Here is a 14914-nt window from a genome sequence, read left to right as displayed (position 1 = left end):
ACCTATGGCCCGGGCTTATTTCCAGGAGTTTCATCACTTCAGGCTTTGCGTTGATGTGATTCACTGAATCTGAGGTGTTATGAGACCAAAAGCCAATGTGATTATTCAGATGCAACCATCTCCAATACCCACAGATTTTCGTTGCAGAGGCTCTTGTTCCCATTCATATCACCTCCCCTCCTTTGGCGTCAATGAAGTGACTATAGAAGCTTGGGGTTATTTCTGGACCCTCAATTCCATTCCATGGATCTGGTTGTGCATGTTTGTACCATGCTGTTCTGATGATCCTAGTGAGATAGTCTAATTGGCTATCAGGCAGCCTGCTATGTACATTTCAGTGCTTTGTGGCAGATTGCATTGACTATTTTGACTCCTTGCTGTTTCCATAGACATTTTGGAATTCTTTGGTTATAATGCCCTGAGAACAGCCTTTGGTATTTTGAGAGAAATAGCATGCAACCTCTGGATTGCCCACGGTGGGGGTTGGGGGGAGGGGGAATTGACATCATCTTACCAGAAGGAATTCTTCTGATCCGGGAGCACAGCTTATTTTCCATTGGATTGGTGGGCTTCACCTTCTTTCATCCATCTCTTGCAGTTCTCAGAGAAGAGGGGCTTCCCTCCTGGGTTAGATGGACTCCAAGCTATTGCCTTTCAGGAAATGTCACCGTCGGTGGGGTGGATCCTTGCCTTCTCCTTCTAAGCGTTTGCTGTGAATGTTAGAAATGCCAAGGATTTCTCTTCCCCTTCCTCACTGTCCATCTCTCTGAGTCTCCAGGTAGAACAGGCCTAGTTCTGGGTCCCCAGGGGCTCGGGGAGTGCAGCTAGATCATGTTTCTCAGGTGCTCAGTGCTGGGCATCATTCGGTGTAATCTCCAGGTCCCTTCCTTCGCCTGGTGTCCCTTCAGACCTCTCCCTCAGGCTCCTTTGTGTTCATCTCACTTGTGTATTAGAAGCTAAATCTGCCTAAGCTCTGTTTATGCAAACAGTTGTCTCTCAGCTTGGGATGTGTCGTTTGCGTTTTACAGACCATTTTTCCCAGAGTCCAATTCTTGGTTAGACAAGTTCACTGTGTTCCCTGGTTACTCTTTGTGTAGTGTCTTTCTGTATTGTGTGTGAAGACACAGAGCTCATGTCTAATGTCTGCTTCATTTCCTTCTGATTTTGTGAACCATTTTCCATTGAACGTATGTCTAGGAATCATTTGAAGTGCATTTGTTGAGAGGTGTCAAGTTTCCATGGACATGCATGTCATCCCCTCTGGTTTCCAAATGCGTTGCTCCTAAACTTTTTAGGAGAACTTCTTGGAAAGATGGGTGTTTTTCAGCTTGCGTTTTCACAGTTGAATGGATTCAGCAGCTCTAGCCGAAGGGGTGCTGACTCCAATGAAGGGAGTCGGGTGCGGCCTCCCTTTCAGCAAAAATACCCAGGTCGGATTGTCAGGGGGCAGATCTTCCATCTGTGAGCCAAAGGACACTGGCATCCTTTTGTGCCCTTGGCTGTGTGAGCAGCTGAAGGGAGTTTCATCTCGGCAGGAGCCCAGCAGGCCTGTGGCTTCGGACCGCCAGAGATAAGCATCTCAGAAGACAGGAGCCACCATGCCAGAAGTGGAGTGGGATCCACCCTGAGGGTCGGCACTGATCGTCAATAGATGCTCCTATGGGACTTTGATGGGTCCGGCACACTCTTCTCCCAGATAGCGAGAGAGATGTCTATGGGCTCTGTTAGGCCCTCCACTCCCTCTTGTGGTCCCGAAGGCTGGTTGTCACCATGATGAGCACCTAGTTCTAGATGATGACCACTGCCACCTGCACTGTGTTTCCTTTTGACCGCATGTCCACCCAAAGTGTCAGGCTGTCTCTGAGCTACACTAGCCATGTCCATTGCCTCTCATTGGACCTGCATATATTTCTTCTGTTTCCTTCCCGATCATACATTTTCTCGAGCATTTGGGGACCACACGGATGGTGGGTCTTTTTCTGTCCTTGTGTTCTGAGGAAGAGTTTTCCCTTTGTTGGTGTGGATTTATCTTTCCATTTCTCCTGCCTGGTTTATTGTTGTGAGTTTGTTTGAGCCGGGAGAAGAACTCAGCATTTCCTTGTGTCTGAGGTGTCCCACTTACAACAGCACTGCCTACCTGGAGATTCTGAGCAGTTATCGAGAGGGCTTCGATGGGCAGATGACATCTTGAAAGGACCTACACTGCCCTTTCATATACCCAAAGGCTCCTTCAAATGACATAGAAACCAAAATTCTCCAGTTTGGTCTTCCAATATGTGGGGACTCAGAACAATCCCCCGGAGAAGGGAAAAGCTACCCACTCCAGGATTCTGGCCTAGAGAATTCCATGCACTGTAGAATTCATGGGCATGTCAAGACTCTAACAATACTGAGAGACTATAACGTTCACCTTCAGTCACAGGAAAATCCAGTTTCCTTTCATTTCAGTGATTTCATTGATTGGGGACCACGAAAGGATGGGAAGAAATGCAGAAAGAAGTAGACTCCATGTTGTCAGGCGGGGGAGAGAAGAATGGGCAGTGCTTGCCATGAATCCAGGCTTTGCTGGGGGCATAGAGTGAGGGTGTCCGAATGTAGACAGTGGTGATGCTTACACAGCATTGTGAAGGCCTATATATTCCCAAATGGCATCAAGGAAGGAAAATTTATTGACACACACTTGTGAGCAAAATATACAGAAAGCCATAAAAGACATATAAGATGAGAAGAAAGATGCCTAGGAGCCTGATGAAAATCAGCTCAGGGGAAAGGAAGTCAGTCTCCCCTGGGTGGGGACGAAGTGGACGGCATCCACAGGGAACACACAGGGATGGAGCCTGCAGAGCCAAACGCGCCCCTGGACGAGGTGTTTGCTGAACGGGCTCTGGGTCTCTGTCCAGAGCAGGGGCCTTTTCTCCCTGCAGGGATGGGACCGTCATGGTGGGTGTCTGAGTCCTTGGCAGGAGCCAGGGCAGGCTGCCCTTGTGCAGGTGGTCACTCAGACCCTGACTCAGGTTCTGCCACCAACGCCCGAGCAGGTGTAAGTGCACGTTGAGGTGGAGGATCTGGAAACGGGGTGGGACATCGGGTCCTGGGGCTGTGGGTTGTGCAGCCAGAGATATCTGATGTGCTGAGTGTGCCTGCCAATACCCGGTTGTCCCCATGCCTTTGGGAGGGTACGTCTCAGGTCTCTAACCCCCCTCAGTGAATCCCTGGGTCCTGCACCTGGAGTTCCCACCTCCGTAGGGACAGGTGTTGGAGGTGGAGGCTCGCTGAGTTTGACGGCCGGAGCTAGAGCTGGGGGAGAAGAAAAGTTTGCCACAGGCCAGCCTTGCCATGTGCCTAAGTGGGCACGAAAGTTTCCTAGAGATTCGCTAAGAAGGCCCAGCATCGGAGTCTTCTCTGCAGTCTCCAAGATGGGTGGTGTGAGGCTAGCCTTTGGTCCAGGCCCAGCCCCAGCTCTGGGGGACTCCTACCTGTGTGGCTCAGCACTGAATCCTTACACTCATATTCAGCAGTCCCAGCCGTCTCACGTTTGTGCTATGCCGTTCTGGGTTTCAGATCCTCCTGCTACCTCAGGTGCAGGGCTTCTGAGACCTCTGGGTCAGGGCCGGCTATGCGGAGCTCTGTGGCAGCCTGAGACTGGGCCCTGGGGTGCATGCTGGGTGGTGTCTGGGTAGCAGGCCTTGCCCGCTCCGTCTTCATCTTCAGTTGGGCTGAGCCCTCCTTGGCCACGCTCGCTTGGAGCCTGCACTGGGCCTCCCGGGCAGGGGGCTAGTGCTCTGAGCCCTCCTTCTGGGAGGTGGATGTGGTGTGCCCCTCAGGGGCCAACCCGGGTGGGACGCTCTGCAATGATAGTGACCATCAGCCAGCCCTGCTTCGATATTTCTGGGCTGAGGCTGGCCAGGATGGCTGCTGCCTCTGCCTGTCTGCCCTTCTGCTCACAGAAAGAGCAAAGACAAAGATTTGCTCAGCTACCCACCCGTGAGGACAGAGACACCCCTGAGGGTGTGAGGTCAGCCTGGGCACGCGGCTCTGCCTGGACACTCGCCATGCCACCCAGCCTTCTCTCCCCTGGGGTGTGGACACAAGCGACCCATGGTCTCCTGACCCACATGAGGTTGGGCTTGCTTGAGGCAGACACACCCCGAAAAACCCCCATCCACACACAGCGAAAGGCCTCAGGCTTCCCCGGGTGGGACAGGAGAGGTGGCCGGACCTGGCCTGGGGCTCCCCTGTTACCTTTCTGTTCCTTCGGGCAAAGGGCTAGAGGACTCTCGGGGTGGGGGTGGGGCTGAGCCAGTGTCAACCGCGTGCCCACACAGTCTTCCTGTGAGCTCGCCTGAGGTCCCGACATCATCTGGGCAAGGGCAAGCAGCAGAACATCTTGACAGCAAACGATCTGGCTGGGGGCTCCTCTCCGCTGGGGAGGACTGGATACCCGGTTTGTGGGTTCTGTTGGGTTCTGTTGCCAGGAAGTGACATCATTTCCTGGTTTGTGGCCGAGGTCCATTTCACAAAGCTCCCCAAGGGAACCTCTGAGTTTCTGGCTGTTCCCCAACGTCCTTAGACCACATGCAGGCACAGTGAAACCACACAGCCCACCCCACAGCATTGGGGAGACCTGGGTGCAGCCAGGGCCTGAGCTCTGAGGACACAGATGTTTTCAGCCCAGGATCCTTCTTCTCAGAAATGATGTGGCCCTGGGCAAGGCATGTGCTCCGCAGGGTAACCCCCTCTCTTGATCTTAAGAGTTTGGAACACTCTCCCATCTGCTGCCTAGGTTTGTCAGCCTATGAACAACTCCAGTTCCTGTTCATACTTTGGACCTCTATCACATGGAGCTGGGACCCTGAGACTTCCCAAAGGACAGATTTCACACAGGGCTGACCTAGCACAGAATGAGGCAGAATCAGGCCTGGATGGGCTCTGGACCTGGGAAAATGCAGTCCGCTTCCTGCCTATTTCTTGACCCCCGCATTGGGAGGACCGGAAGGTCATATTCAGACATCGCCCCCTCTGTTATCAACCTTCCTTGTCCTGCTCAAGTGTCCCACTCAGCCTCGAGGAGTGGGGGAGTCTTCCCAAACAGTGGCTCCCCGCATCCTTGTCTTTGAATCTCATCATCTTGTGTCATTTTACCACTTGCAGGGGTAATACGCACTGTCAATGTTTCCAACCTCAAGAGAGATTCATGCAAATTCTGTGAAATCGACTCATTTCCTCTCTCCCTGGTTCAGTCTCTCTTCTGCGTTCCGTTTCTTTCTTGACCTTTCCAAATTCAGTCTGTCTTCCTCTCTGTGTCTCTCCTGTGGATGCTTGAATGCATGTGAATGTATGTAAGCATGTAAACTGTTGACCTAGGGTGAGGCTTTAGTGTTTCGTGTAGAGTGAGTTAAAGGTATGGGGTTGGAATTGGTGTTAGGGGAAGGGCTAGATCTGGGGTTTGTTCTGGGAGACTTAGTGGTGTGAGTTCTCAGTCTCTTTTACATAGGAATTCCTTCTCCGATATTCTGCTTGCTAATATTCTTTTTTGTTCAGTTTGTTACCATTTTAACTAGCAAATTCTTAGCTTTTCTGTTTCAAAGCTGTTCAAGTGGATGGAAGCTGGAGGGTGTCCTTTGGTTTACTGTTTCCTTGACTTGAAGAGACCCAATTTTCTTCCACCCCCACACACATGTTGATAAGTCCCTGACAATAAGGCGCCTATGGCCCGTGCTTATTTCCAAGAGTTTCATCACTTCAGGCTTTGCATTGATGTGTTTCACTGAATCTGACGTGTTCTGAGACCAAAAGCCAATGTGATTGTTCAGATGGAACCATCTCCAATTCCCACGGCCTTTCCTTGCAGAGGTTCTTTTTCCCATTCGTATCACCTCCCCTCCTTTGGCGTTGAGGAATTGACCGTAGAAGATTGGGTTTATGTCTGGAACCTCAAATCCATTCCATGGATCTGGTTCAGCATGTTTGATTTCTTCCCAGTACTATGCTGTCCTGATGATCCTAGTCTGAGAGTCTAATTGGCTATCAGTCAGCCTGCTATGTCCATTTCAGAGTTTTACGGCAGATTGCAATGACTCTTTTGACTCCTTTGTGTTCCCATAGACATTTTGGATTCTTTGGTTATAATGCCCTGAGAAAAGCCGTTGGTATTTTGAGAGAAATAGAGTGGATCCTCTGGATTGCCCCACGGTGGGGGTCCGGGGGAGGGGGAATTGATATCATCTTACCAGGATGAATTCTTCTGATCCTTGAGCACAGCTATTTTCCATGGGATTTGTGGGATTCACCTTCTTTTATCCATCTCTTGAAGTTCTCAGAGAAGAGGGGCTCCCCTCCTGGTTTAGATGGACTCCTAGCTATTGCCTTTCAGGGAATGTAACTGTCGGTGGGGTTGATAATTGCCTTCTTCGAAGCGTTTGCTGTGAGTGTTAGAAATGCCAAGTATTTCTCTTCCCCTTTCTCACTGTCCATCTCTCTGAGCCTCCAGGTAGAACAGGCCTAGTCCAGGGTCCCACGGGCCTCGGGGAGTGCACCTAGACCCTGTGGATCAGACCCTCAGTTCTGGGCATCATTTGGTGTACTCTCTTCGCCTTTGGCGTCCCTTTCTTTGCCTGGTGTACCTTCAGACCTCTCCTTCAGGCTCCTTTGTGTTCATGTCATTTGTGTATTAACAGCCAAATCCTGCCTAAGCTCAGTGTATGCATACAGGGTCCTGCCACCTCTCCCATCCCACCCGGGGTAGCCTGAGGCCTTTCCCTGTGTGTGGAAGGGGTTTTCTCGGCGTGTGTCTGACTCAAGCAAGCCCAGCTGCATGTGGGTTTGGAGCCCTTTGACTGCTTGTGTCCACACCCCAGCGGAGAGCAGGCTGCCTGTCATGGGGAGCGTCCAGTCAGAGCTGGTGGACAAGGCTGACCTCACGCCCTCGGGTGTGTCTCCGTCCTCCTGGGTGGGTATCTCAGCATATCTTTGTCGCTGCTCCTTCTGGGAGCAGAAAGGCAGACGGGCAGAAGCAGCAGCCATACTGGCCAGTCTCAGCTCACGAATATCAAAGCAGGGCTGGCTGATGGTCTCTATCATTGCAGAGCATCCCACCCGAGGTGGCCCCTGAGGGGCATACCCCATCCACCTTCCAGAGGGAGGGCTTAGAGCACCAGCCCCCTGCCCGGGAGGCCCAGTCCAGGCTCCAGGTGAGCGTGGCCACGGAGGGCTCAGCCCAACTGGCAATGAAGACGGAGCAGGCCAGGCCTGCTACACAGACACCACCCAGCACGCACCCCGGGGCCCAGTCTCAGGCTGCAACGGAACTCAGCAGAGCCTGCCCTGACCCAGAGCTCTGAGAAGTCCTGCCTTGGAGGTAGCAGTAGGACCTGGAACCCAGGAGGGCAGAGCAAATAGATGAGGCGTTTGTGGCTGCTGCATGTGAGTGTGGGGAGGTAGTGCTAAGCCACACAGGGAGGTGTCCCCCAGAGCTGGGGCTGGTCCGGGACCAATGGCTGGCCTCACACCACACATTTTGGAGACTGCAGAGAAGACTCCGATGCTAGGCCTTCTTATAGAATCTCCAGGAAGCTTTCGTACCCACTTAGGCACATGGCAAGGCTGTCCTGTGGCAAACTCTTCTTCTCCACCAGCTCTAGCTCTGACCGTCAAACTCAGCCAGCCTCCACGTCCAAAACGAGTCCCTACAGAGGTTGGAGCTCCAGGTGCAGCACCCAGGGATCCACTGAGGGGAGACTGAGACCTGAGACGTCCCCTCCCAAAGAAATGGGGTGAGCCGGGTACTGGCTAGCACCATCAGCACATCCGAACTCTGTGCCTGCACGAACCAGAGCCCCAAGCTCCGATGTCCCACCCCGTTTTCCAGAACCTCCACCTCCACGTGAACTTACACCTGTTCGGGCTTTGGTGGCAGAACCCGACTCAGGGCCTGAGTGACCACCTGCAGAGGGGCAGCCTGCCATGTCTCCTGCCAAGGACTCAGACGCCCAACATGCCTGTCCCACCCCTGCAGGGAGAACAGGCCCATGCTCTGGACAGAGACCCAGAGCCCTTTCATCAAAAACTACGTCCAGGGACGCGGTTGATTCTGCAGCCTCCATTCCTGCGTTTTGTCCATGGCAGCCGTCCACTCGCTCCCCACCCAGGGGAGATTGACTTCCATTCCCCTGAGCTGATTTTCATCAGGCTCCTAGGCATCTTTCTTTTCATCTTTTATGTCTTTTATGGCTTTCTGTATATTTTGCTCGCAACTGTGTGTCAATAAATTTTCCTTCTTGATGCCATTTGGGAATATAAAGGCCTTCACAATGCTGTATAAACATCACCACTGTCTACATTTGGACACCCTCATTCTATCCCCTCCAGTTCCCAGCAAAGCCTGGATTCATGGCAAGCATTCCCCGTTCTTCTCTTCCCGCATGACAACATTGAGCCTACTTCTCTCTGCATTTCTTCCCATCCTTTCGAGGTCCCCAATCAATGTCAATCACTGAAATAAAAGAAAACTGGATTTTGCTCTGACTGAAGGCGAAAATTATAGTCTCTCAGCATTGTTAGAGTCTTGGCATCCCCATGAATTCTACAATCCATGCAATTCTCCAGGTCAGAATCCTGGAGTCGGTAGCTTTTCCCTTCTCAGTGGATTGTTCTGACTCCCCACATATTGGAAGATCAAACTGGAGAATTCTGGTCCCTATGTCATTTGACGTAGCCTTTGGGTATCTGAAAGGACCATGTAGGTCTTTTCAAGATGTTATCTGCCAAACGAAGCCCTCTCGGCAAATGTGCTCAGAATATGCAGGTAGGCAATGATGTTGTAATTGGGACACCTCGGGCACAAGGGAAATGCTGAGTTCTTCCACTGGCACAAACAAACTCACAACAATAAACCAGGCAGGAGAAATGGAATGATAAACCCAAACCAACAAAGGGAGAAGTGTTCCACAGAACACAAGGCCAGATCCACCATCCTCGTAGCCCCACATGCTCGAGAAAATCAGTGATCGGGAAAGAAACAGAAGAAACATGTGCAAGTCCAATGTGAGGCAATGCACATGGCTAGTGTAACTCAGAGATGCCCTGATGCTTCACATGGACACGCATGCAAAGGGAAACACAGTGCAGGTGGCGGTTCTCATAATCTCAGAGCTAGGTGCTCATGTTGGTGTTAACCAGCCTTCGGGACCACAAGAGGGAAAGGAGGGCCAGCAGAGCCCATAGACGTCTGTCTCGTGCTCTGCCAGAAGAATGTGCTGGACCCATCAAAGTCCCACTGGGACATCTCTTGGCGATCAGTGCCCACCCTCAAGGTAGATCCCAATCCACTTCTTGCACGGTTGATCCTGTCTTCTGAGACGCTCACCTCTGGTGGTCCAAAGCCGCAGGCTTGCTTGGTGCCTGCGCAGACGAAACTCCCTTAAGCCGCTCACACGTCCAAGGGCACACAAGGATGCCTGTGGCTTCTGGCTCAATGATGGAAGATCAGAGCCCTCTCAACCAGACTTGGCGATCGGTGCTGAAAGGGAGTCCGCACCTGACTCCCCCTTTCACTGGACAAAGTGTCCTTGCTTCTAGAGCTGCTGAATCTATTCAACTGTGGAAATGCAAGCTGAAAAACACTCATCTTTCCGAGAAGGTCTCCAAAAGTGTTTAGTAGTGACACATTGGAAACCAGAGGGGATGACATGCATGTCCATGGAAAATTAACACCTCTCAACAAATGCACTTCAAATGATTCCTAGACATACGTTCCATGCAAAATGGTTCACAAATCCAGAAGGAAATGGAGCAGACATTAGACATGAGCTCTGAGTTTTCACACACAATACCAAAAGGCACTACACAAAGAGTAACCAGGGAACACAGTGAACTTTGTCAAATCCAAGATTTGGGCTCTGGGAAAGACCGTCTGAAAAACACAAACAACATATCCCAAGCGGGAAGACAACTGTTTGCATACAGGGAACGTTGGCAGAATTTGGCTCCTAATACACAAACGACATGAACACAAGCTTGAAGGAGAGGTCTGCAGGGAAACCAGGCGAAGGAAGGGACATGGAGATTATACCGAATGATGCCCAACAATGAAGGCCTGAGAAACACGGTCTAGCTGCACTCCCCAATAGCCGTGGGACCCTGGACTAGGCCTGTTCAACCTGGAGGCTCAGAGAGATGGACAGTGAGGAAGGGGAAGAGAAATCGTTGGCATTTCTAATACTAACAGCAAATGCTTAGAAGGAGACGGCAAGTATCAACCCCATCGACAGTGACATTTCCTGAAAGGCAATAGCTAAGGGTCCATCTAACCCAGGAGGGAAGCCCCTCTTCTAAGAGAACTGCAAGAGATGGATGAAAGAAGGTGAAGCCCACCAATCCAATGGAAAATAAACTGTGCTCCAGTATCGGAAGAATTTCTCCTGGTAAGAAAATGTCACTTCCCCCTCCCCCCAACCCCGAACTTGGGGCAGTCCAGAGGTCCCACGCTATTCCTCTCAAAATAACAACGGCTACACAAGTACAAAGGATTATTAGAGAATACTATCAGCAATTATATGGCAATAAAATGAATACCCTGGAAGAAATTGACAAATTCCAAGAAAAGTACTTTACAAAACTGAACCAGGAAGAAATTCAAAATCTGAACAGAGCCATCACAAGCTGGGAACTAGAGGCTATAATAAAAAGTCTTCCAGCAAACAAAAGCCCTGGTCCAGATGGCTTCACGGCTGAGTTCAACCAAAAATTTAGAGAAGAGCTAACACCTATTCTACTCAAACTCTTCCAGAAAATTGCTGAGGAAGGGAAACTTCCAAACTCATTCTATGAGGCCACCATCACCGTAATCCCAAAACCTTGTAAAGATCCCACAAAAAAAGAAAACTACAGGCCAATATCACTGATGAACATAGATGCAAAAATCCTTAACAAAATTCTAGCAATCAGAATCCAACAACACATTTAGAAGATTATACATCATGACCAAGTGGGCTTATCCCAGGAATGCAAGGATTCTTCAATATCCACAAATCAATCATCGTAATCCACCACATTCAGTTCAGTTCAGTTCAGTTCAGTCGCTCAGTAGTGTCCGACTCTCTGCGACCCCATGAATCACAGCATGCCAGGCCTCCCTGTCCATCACCAACTCCCGGAGTTCACTCAAACTCATGTCCACAGAGTCGGTGATGCCATCCAGCCATCTCATTCTCCGTCGTCCCCTTCTCCTCCTGCCCCCAACCTTTCCCAGCATCAGAGTCTTTTCCAGTGAGTCAACTCGTCGCATGAGGTGGCCAAAGTATTGCAGTTTCAGCTTTAGCATCAGTCCCTCCAATGAACGTCCAGGATCAATCTCCTTTAGAATGGACTGGTTGGATCTCCTTGCAGTATAAGGGACTCTCAAGAGTCTTCTCCAACACCACAGTTCAAAAGCATCGATTCTTTGGCGATCAACTTTCTTCACAGTCCAACTCTCACATCCATACATGACCACGGGAAAAACCATTGCCTTGACTAGACGGACCTTGGTTGGCAAAGTAATGTCTCTGCTTTTTAATAGACTATCAAGGTTGGTCATAACTTTCCTTCCAAGGAGCAAGCGTCTTTTAATTTCATGGCTGCAATCACCACATTAACAAACTGAAAACTAAAAATCATATGATTATCTCAATAGATGCAGAGAAAGCCTTTGACAAAAGACAGCATCCATTTATGATAAAAACCCTCCAAAAAGTGGGAATAGAGGGGACATATCTCAATATAATAAAAGCTATATATGACAAACCCACAGCAAACGTTATCCTCAACGGTGAAAAACTGAAAGCATTTCCCCTAATGTCAGGAATAAGACAAGGGTGCCCATTTGCACCACTACTTTTCAACATAGTTCTGGAAGATTTGGCTACAGCAATCAGAGCAGAAAAAGACATAAAAGGAATACAAATTGGAAAAGAAGAAGTAAAACTTTCACTGTTCACTGATGATGTGATCCTCTACACAGAAAACCCTAAAGAATCTACCAGAAAACTACTAGAGCTAATCAATGAATACAGTAAAGTTGCAGGATATAAAGTCAACACACAGAAATCACTTGCATTCGTTTACACTAATAATGAGAAAAGAGAATGAGAAATTAAGGAAACTATTCCATTCTCTGTTGCAACGAAAAGATTTAAATACTTAAGAATGTATTTACCTAAGGAAACAAAAGACTTGTACACAGAAAACTATAAAACACTAGTGAACATAATCAAAGAGTACATTAATAGATGGAGAAATATACCATGTTCGTGTACTGGAAGAATAAATATTGTTAAAAAGTGTATAATATCTAAAGTAACTTATACATTCAATGCAATCCCTGTCCAGCTACCAACGATATTTTTCATAGAACTAGAACAAATAATCTCACGATTTGTATGGAAATACAAGAAACCTCGAATAGCCAAAGCAATCTTGAGGAGGAAAAATGTAACTGGGGGAATTAGCCTGCCGGACTTCAGGCTCTACTACAAAGCCACAGTCATCAAGAGAGTATGGTACTGGCATAAATACAGAAACATAGATCAATGGAACAAAATAGAAAGCCCAGCGATAAATCCACGCACCTATGGATACCTTATCTTTGACAAAGGAGGCAAGAATATAAAATGGAGAAAAGACAGTCTCTTTAACAAGTGGTTCTGGGAAAACTGGTCAGCCACTTATAAAAGAATAAAACTAGAATACTTCCTAACACCATATACCAAAATAAACTCAAAATTGTCTAGAGAGATAAACGTAAAACCAAAAACTATAAAACTCCTAGAGGAGAATGTAGGCGAAACACTCTCTGACATAAATCACAACAGGATCCTCCAAGACCCACCTCCCAGAATATTGGAAATAAAAGCAAAAATAAACAAATGGGACCTAATTAAAATCAAAAGCTTCTGCACAGCAAAGGAAACTATAAGCAAGGGGAAAAGACAGCCTTCAGAATGGGGGAAAATAGTAGCAAATGAAACAACTGATAATGGATTAATCTCCAAAATATACAAGCAGCTCCTGCAGCTCAATTCCAGAAAAATAAATGAGCCAATCAAAAAATGGGCCAAAGAACTAAACAGACATTTCTCTAAAGAATTCATAAAGATGGCTAACAAACACATGAAAAATGCTCAACATCTCTCATAATCAGAGAAATGCAAATCAAAACCACAATGAGATACCATTTCACACCAGTCAGAATGGCTGCTATCCAAAAGTCTACATGCAATAAATGCTAGAGAGGTTGTGGAAAAAAGGGAAACTTATTACACTGTTGGTGGGAATGCAAACTAGTACAGCCACTATGGAGAACAGTGTGGAGATTCCTCAAAAAACTGGAAATAGAAATGCCATATGATCCAGCAATCACACTCCTGGGCATACACACCGAGGAAACCAAAATTGAAAGAGACACATGTTCTCCAATGTTCATCGCCGCACTGTTTACAATAGCCAGGACATGGAAGCAACCTACATGTCCATCTGCAGACGAATGGATAATAAAGCTTTGGTACGTATACACAATGGAGTATTACTCAGCCATTAAAAAGAATGCATTTAAATCAGTTCTAATGAGGTGGATGAAATTGGAACCTATTATACAGAGTGAAGTAAGCCAGAAAGAAAAACACCAATACAATATACTAACGCATATATATGGAATGTAGAAAGATGCAAATGATAACCCCGTATACGAGACAGCAAAAGAGAAACAGATGTATAAAACAGTCGTAGGGATTCTGTGGGAGAGGGATAGGATGGGATGGTTTGGGAGAATAGCATTGAAACATACATATTATCATATGTGAAACGAATCACCAGTTCAGGGTTGAGGCATGTTACAGGATGTTCAGGGCTGCTATGACCCAGAGGGAAAATAAAGGAAGGAGGGAGGTGGGAGGGGGGTTCGGGAGAGGGACCTCATATACACCCGAGGCGGATTTATGTCAATGTATGGCAAAACAAACCAATATAATATTGTAAAATAATTAGCCTCCAATAAAAATAAAAAACAAAAACAAAACCAACGGCTGTTCTCAGGGCATTATAACCAATGAATTCCAAAATGTCTATGGAAACACAAAGGAGTCAAAAGAGTCAATGCAATCTGCCACAAAGCCGTGAAATGGACATAGCAGGCTGCTTGATAGCCAATTAGACTATCACACTAGGATCATCAGGACAGCATGGTACTGGGAAGAAATCAAACACGCAGAACCAGATCCATGGAATAGAATTGAGGGTCCAGACATAAACCCAAGCTTCTACGGACAATTCCTCGATGCCAATGGAGGGGAGGTGATACGAATGAGAACCAGAGCCTCTGCAATGAAATGCCGTGGGAATTGGAGATGGTTCCATCTGAACAATCACATTGGCTTTTGGTCTCAGAACACGTCAGATTCAGTGAAACACATCAACGCAAAGCCTGAAGTGAAGAAACTCCTGGAAATAAGCACGGGCCATAGGCTCCTTCATGTCATGGACTTCTCAACATGTGTGTGTGTGTGGGGGGGGAAGAAAATTGGGTCCCTTCAAGTCAAGGAAACAGTAAACCAAAGGACACCCACGGGCTTCCATCCACTTGAACAGATTTGCATCAGAAAAGCTGAGCATTCACAAATCAAAATGGTAACAAACTGAACAAAAAAGAATATTAGCAAGCAGAATATTGGAGAAGGGGTTCCTACGCGTCTCCCAGAACAAACCCCAGACCTATCCCTTCCCCTAACACCACATCCAACGACAAACCTTTAACTCACTCGACACGAAACCCTAAAGCCTCAAAAAAGTTCAACAACATACATGCGTCCATGCATTCACATGCATGCGAGCATCCAGAGGAGAGACATAGAGAGAAAGAGACAGACTGAATTTGGAAAGGTCA

This window comes from Moschus berezovskii, chromosome 23 (assembly GCF_049115385.1).
Source record: "Moschus berezovskii isolate FMDL1 chromosome 23, NW_MosBer_1.0, whole genome shotgun sequence".
In the NCBI taxonomy this organism is placed as follows: domain Eukaryota; kingdom Metazoa; phylum Chordata; class Mammalia; order Artiodactyla; family Moschidae; genus Moschus; species Moschus berezovskii.
Note: the sequence above shows the minus strand (reverse complement) of the source record.